Source organism: Bubalus kerabau, chromosome 15 (genome assembly GCF_029407905.1).
Source record: "Bubalus kerabau isolate K-KA32 ecotype Philippines breed swamp buffalo chromosome 15, PCC_UOA_SB_1v2, whole genome shotgun sequence".
Lineage (NCBI taxonomy): Eukaryota > Metazoa > Chordata > Mammalia > Artiodactyla > Bovidae > Bubalus > Bubalus kerabau.
In genome coordinates this window covers 949,167-955,747 of record NC_073638.1, presented here as the reverse complement: position 1 = coordinate 955,747, position 6,581 = coordinate 949,167, and the positions used below count along the sequence as shown (strand labels likewise).

The 6,581-nt window shown below is 39.9% G+C and overlaps 1 pseudogene; it reads left to right on the top strand.

The window, feature by feature from the left end:
- Positions 1-271: 271 nt before the first annotated feature.
- Positions 272-1,207, top strand: LOC129628318 (olfactory receptor 4C16-like; annotated as a pseudogene).
- Positions 1,208-6,581: the final 5,374 nt, after the last annotated feature.

The following is a 6,581-nucleotide window of genomic DNA, read 5'->3' as shown; positions in this document are numbered from 1 at the left end:
CAAGGGATTGTATTTAAAGAGTCTTATTGGAAAGTTTAACATTCACAAGCGTATATGAGACTCATAATGACCCTATGAAATGGTCATTACAAATTGAAGAACAAATGTTATTACTAAGAAACAAACATATAGTATAAATTATTGGAAATAATATACCTGGTAAGCAAATTTGGTTTTACTTAAAATATTCCATCATATATTGCACCGTATATTGATTTATTTTTTGCAGATAATCCATCTCTCATCCATCTCTTATCTCATTCATGAAATCATGAAGCTGAACAATAATGTGACTGAGTTCATTCTACTTGGGTTATCACAGGATCCTGTTAGGAAGAAAATAATGTTTGTCACTTTCTTGTTTTTATATTTGGGAACATTACTGGGTAACTTCATGATTATTTCCACCATCAAGACAAGCAGGACACTTGGGAGTCCAATGTCCTTCTTCCTTTTCCACCTATCTTTATCTGATACCTTTCTCTCAACTTCCATTGCCCCTAGAGTGATTCCCGATGCCCTTAGGGGAAAGAGCACAATCTCTTTCAATGAGTGCATGACCCAAGTCTTTGCATCACATTTTTTTTTGTTGCCTAGAGATCTTCATCCTTATTCTCATGGCTGTTGACCGTTATGTGGCCATCTGTAAGCCCCTTCGATACATGACCCTCATGAGCCATCGAATCTGTGGTGTGTTGGTAGCTGTGGCCTGGGTGGGGTCTTGCATTCATTCTTCAGCTCAGATTCTTCTAGCCTCGAGTCTGCCTTTCTGTGGTCCCAATGTGATCGATCATTGATCATTGATCAACTTTCAGCCTTTGTTGAAATTGCTTGTACAGACACCTATGTGACCAACCTACTCTTGGTGTCCAACAGTGGGGCCATCTGTACAGTGAGTTTTGCCATGCTGATGTTCTCCTATGCTATGATCTTGCATTCTCTGAGAAACCACAGTGCTGAGGGGAGGAAGAAAGCCCTATCCACCTGCATCTCTCACATAATCATGGTCATCTTGTTCTTTGGTCCTTGCATATTTATATACACACGCCCTGCAACTACCTTCCCCATACATAAGATGATAGCTGTGTTTTACACATTTGGAACACCTTTGAACAACCCTCTGATTTACACACTAATGAATACAGAAGTGAAAAATGCCATGAGAATGTTATGGGGCAAGAAACTGACAACAGGTGACAAAAGATAAATGGAAGATAAAAATGAAAATTTTCATATTTTTCTTCAAGTTTAGATTGACCTACAAGTCCCCAGAAAAATATTATCTTTTACTGTCAGTTCAGTTCACTCAGTCATGTCCGACTCCTTGTGACTGCATGAATCGCAGCATACCAGGCCTCCCTGTCCATCACCAACTCCCGGACTTCACCCAAACTCATGTGCATCGAGTCGGTGATGCCATTCAGCAATCTCATCCTCTGTCGTCCTCTCCTCCTCCTGCCCCCAATCCCTCCCAGCATCAGGGTGTTTTCCAATGAGTCAACTCTGCATGAGATGGCCAAAGTATTGGAGTTTTGGCCTCACCATCAGTCCTTCCAATGAACACCCAGGACTGATCTCCTTTAGGATGGACTGGTTGGATCTCCTTGCAGTCCAAGGGACTCTCAAGAGTCTCCTTGAACACCACAGTTCAAAAGCATCAATTCTTCAGTGCTTCAATACAGACAGTCCACTCACGTCTATATATGACCACTGGAAAAACCATAGCCTTGACAAGACAGACTTTATTGGCAAAGTAATATCTCTACTTTTTAATATGCTATCTAGGTTGGTCATAACTTTCCTTCCAAGGAGTAAGCGTCTTTAATTTCATGGCTGCAATCATCATCTGCAGTGATTTTGGAGCTCCCAAAAAATAAAGTCTGACACTCTTTCCACTATTTCCCCATCTATTTCCCATGATGGGACCAGATGCTATGATCTTAGTTTTCTGCATGTTGAGCTTTAAGCCAACTTTTTCACTCACCACTTTCACTTTCATCAAGAGGCTTTTTCATTCCTCTTCACTTTCTGCCATAAGTGTGGTGTCATCTGCATATCTGAGGTTATTAATGTTTCTCCCAGCAATCTTGATTCCAGGTTGTGCTTCTTCCAGCCCAGCGTTTCTCATGAGGTACTCTGCATAGAAGTTAAATACGCAGGGTGGCAATATATAGCCTTGATATACTCCTTTTCCTATTTGGAACCAGGCTGTTGTTCCATGTCCAGTTCTAACTGTTGCTTCCTGACCTGCATATAGGTTTCTCAAGAGGCAGGTCAGGTGGTCTGGTGTTCCTGTAGTGTTGATATAATCCTATGATACAGAAATAGTATTCATTTCCTTCAGGAAAGTAAGCACTGTAAATACAAGCAGTGATTATTGTTAAGTTACTTTTATGTAGAGGGTGGCACAGCACCCATATACCAGAATGTAAGTTTCATTGCTTTAGGTGTTTTGCACTGCTGTGTTTCTGTGTCTCTTGACTGACTAATAGCACAACGGTTTTAATCTAATGTTTTCCATGCCCTTTTACATTTTGACTTATGTTCTTCGCTATGTACAGTTGTGCCGGGGTCCAGAGTCAGGGGTTTCGAAGGGAAGATGGCATCGGTGATTAGGAAACAACAGCTTATTTAAATGTTAATTAAAGATATAAAGAGTGGTTAAATAAGGATAGCTCAGTGAGAAAATTTAGTGGAGAAAAGAGGCTGAATAATTCAGCCAGAAGCTGAGAGAAAGAACGACATGGGGAGACCAAGTTTCGTTGAACAAGGCCCGCACTTTACTTTCCAAAGTAGTTTTTATACCTTAAGTTATGCATAGAGGATAATGGGGGAAGGGGTAGAGTCATGAAGTAAGCCAGGCTTTCTTCCTGCAAACTTATCATATGGAAAAGTTTAGGTGATTTGCATCATCTACTGGCCCAGAGTCCTATTAACATTTTAAGACCCTTTCTTCAGAAAACTTATTTTTCTCTAAAGGTGATTAGTCAGGCGCCACCCTCCAAAAGTATTAGATAAGGTTGCACCTAAGGGCAAAGGTGTGGTGGACTATAATAAGAAAAAGAATTAACTCAAGGGTCCAAGGTTACAAACATTAAAGCTACTACTTACACCAATTATATTAATCAATACACTGCCAGGGACACAGCAGGTAAGGGATATGGAAACTTAGCAGCAAACATTGGCCCAACAAGTGAAAAACCCTTCACCAATACAATTTCTAATCAATCTTTTAACTGCTCAAAGGAATCTGTATTCATACAGTTTAGAACATCTCATGCCTCTCATGGCTGTGAACTAAAACACTCTTGTCATGCCCAGGACAGCCCCCCGTAAAGTCAGAGGTGTAGGTGAGAGCACAAAGCAGTAAAGTAGGCAGACTATGATTTTGGGGGTAGATGCTCGAGAATTTCCAGGGGGACTCCTGAGGCTCGATCCCGCCTTTGCGTATGCCGAGCCTCCTTCCTCATGACCTTTGCCACGGGCGGAGTTCCTCACGCTGGCTCCCAGCACAGTTGCACTTAAGTACTTATATTCACAGTCTGGCAGGTTTTCCCTCTTTCACTTTGTTTTGTTTATTAGACATTTTGATCACATCTGTCTTATTATAGACCTTCAACTGAGTTGTTCTTCCTGACTCAGCAGAAAGTAACAGATTCAAATAATATAGAATCATAATATTGTAATGGACAGGGTATAATCTAGACAATCTCCCTTCAATTTGTTGTGTTATATTTTCAATTCATATCATGTTTTTATATTGATTTTTATAACAGTTACAGAATATGGAGACAAAATTCCACTTCTGAAGTATTTATTAGAATATAGGAAGGCCTTGGCTATTGAATTTATACTTATAGTGATATTCTTTTGGTAAAATATATGTTCCCAATTCATTTTCTTCTGGATTTGGAGTGGTGTAATTTTCCCCATGAATTATATATGTTTTAATATTTTCTTCTGTATTAACATCTTGTAACTGTAAAATTGATGACCCAAATTAAGTGTGATATATTTACACATTCTAGAAGGAGAGAGATAAGCAGCTGATGTAAGTGAATATTAACACATCAGTAGATTAAACAAATAATGAAATATTTGGAGGATTTTATGCTTTAAAATAGCAGAATGTGCATTATGGACATGAATTATGAATTCCAGTTCAGCAAATCACACCACTTAACATTTACCCAAAGGACTTGAAGGCTTACATACACATAAAAATATTCACTGGTATTTACAGCAGTTTTAATCTCGATTGTTAAAGCTCAGAAGCAATCAAGATGTCCATCAGTGGGTGAATAGATAAACTGGTCAGTTTAATTTAGTTCAGTTAAGTTGCTAAGTTGTTTCTGACTCTGTGATCCCAAGGACGGCAGGATGCCAGGCCTCCCTGTCCAGCACTAATTCCTAGAGTTTACTCAAACTCATGTCCATTGAGTTGGTAATGCCATCCAACCATCTCATCCTCTGTTGTCTCCTTCTCCTTCCACCTTCAGTCTTTGATGGCATCAGGGTCTTTTCAAATGAGTCAGTTCTTCACATCAGGTGGCCAAAGTATTGGAGTTTCAGCAAGAACATAAGTGAATGAATATTCAGGACTGATCTCCTTTTAGGTGGACTGGTTGGATCTCCTTGCAATCCAAGGGACTCTCAAGTCCAATACCATAGTCCAAAAGTACAAATTCTTCAGCATTCAATTTTCTTTATAGTCCAACTCTCACATCCATACATGACTACTGGAAAAAACATAGCCTTGATTAGACGGAACTTTGTTGGCAAAATAATGTCTCTGCTTTTTAATATGCTATCTAGGTTGGTAATAGCTTTTCTCCCAAGAAGTAAACGTCTTTTAATTTCATGGCCGCAGGCACCATCTGCAGTGATTTTGGAGCCCAGAAAAATAAAGTCTGACACTGTTTCCACTGTTTCTCTGTCTATTCACCATGAAGTGATGGGGCCAGATGCCATGATCTTAGTTTCCTGAATGTTGAGCTTTAAGCCAACTTTTTCACTCTCGTCTTTCACTTTCATCAAGAGGCTTTTTAGTTCCTCTTCACTTTCTGCCATAAGGGTGATGTCATCTACATATCTGAGGTTATTGATATTTCTCCCGGCAATCTTGATTCCAGCTTGTGCTTCTTCCAGCCCAGCATTTCTCATGATGTACTCTGCATATATATTAAATAAGCAAGATGACAATATACAGCCTTGACCTACTCCTTTTCCTATTAGGAAAAAGTCTGTTATTCCATGTCCAGTTCTAACTGTTTCTTCCTGACCTTAATACAGATTTCTCAAGACGCAGGTCAGGTGGTCTGGTATTCCCATCTCTTTCAGAATTTTCCACAGTTACTGTGATCCACAGTCTAAGGTTTTTGCATAGTCAATAAAGCAGAAATAGATGTTTTTCTGGAACTCTCTTGCTTTTTTAATGATCCAGAGGATGCTGGGAATTTGATCTCTGGTTCCTCTGCCTATTCTAAAACCAGCTTGAACATCTAGAAGTTCACGGTTCCCGTATTGTTGAAACCTGGCTTGGAGAATTTTGAGCATTACTTTACTAGCGTGTCGGAGAAGGCAATAGCACCCTACTCCAGTACTCTTGCCTGGAAAATCCCATGATGGAGCCTGGTAGGCAGCAGTCCATGGGGTCGCACAGAGTCGGACATGACTGAGTGACTTCACTTTCGCTTTCACTTACTAGCGTGTGAGATGAGTGCAACTGTGCAGTAGTTTGAGCGTTATTTGGCACTGAATTTCTTTGGGATTGGAATGAAAACTGACCTTTTCCAGTCCTGTGGCCATTGCTGAGCTTTCCAAATTTGCTGGCATATTGAGTACAGCACTTTCACAGCATCATCTTTCAGGAGTCGAAATAGCTTAACCTGAATTCCGTCACCTCCACTATCTTTGTTCAGAGTGATGCTTCCTTAGGCCCACTTGCCATCATATTCCAGGATGTCTGGCTCTAGGTGAGTGTGAGTGATCACACCATCATGATTATCTGGGTCGTGAAGATCTTTTTTATACAGTTCTTCTGTGAATTCTTGCCACGTTGCCTTAGTATCTTCTGATTCTGTTAGGTCCATATTATTTACGTTCTTCATTGAGCCCACTGTTGCATGAAATGTTCCATTGGTATCTCTAATTTTCTTCAAGAGATTGCTTGTTTTTCCCATTCTATTGTTTTCCTCTACTTCTTTGCATTGACCTGAGGAAGGCTTTCTTATCTCACCTTGCTATTCTTTGTAACTCTGCATTGAAATGGGCATATATTTCTTTTTCTCCTCTGCTTTTCACTTCCCTTCTTTTCAAAGCCATTTGTAAGGCCTCCTCAGACAGACATTTTGCTTTTTTGCATTTCATTTTCTTGGTGTTGGTCTTGCTCCCTGTCTCCTGTACAATGTCATGAACCTCCATCCATAGTTCATCAGGCACTCTATCAGATCTAGTCCTAAATCTATTTCTCACATCTACTGTATAATTGTTAGGGATCTGATTTAAGTCATATCTGAATGGTCTAGAGGTTTTCCCTCTTTTCTTCAATTTAACTCTGAATTTGGCAATAAGGAGTTCAT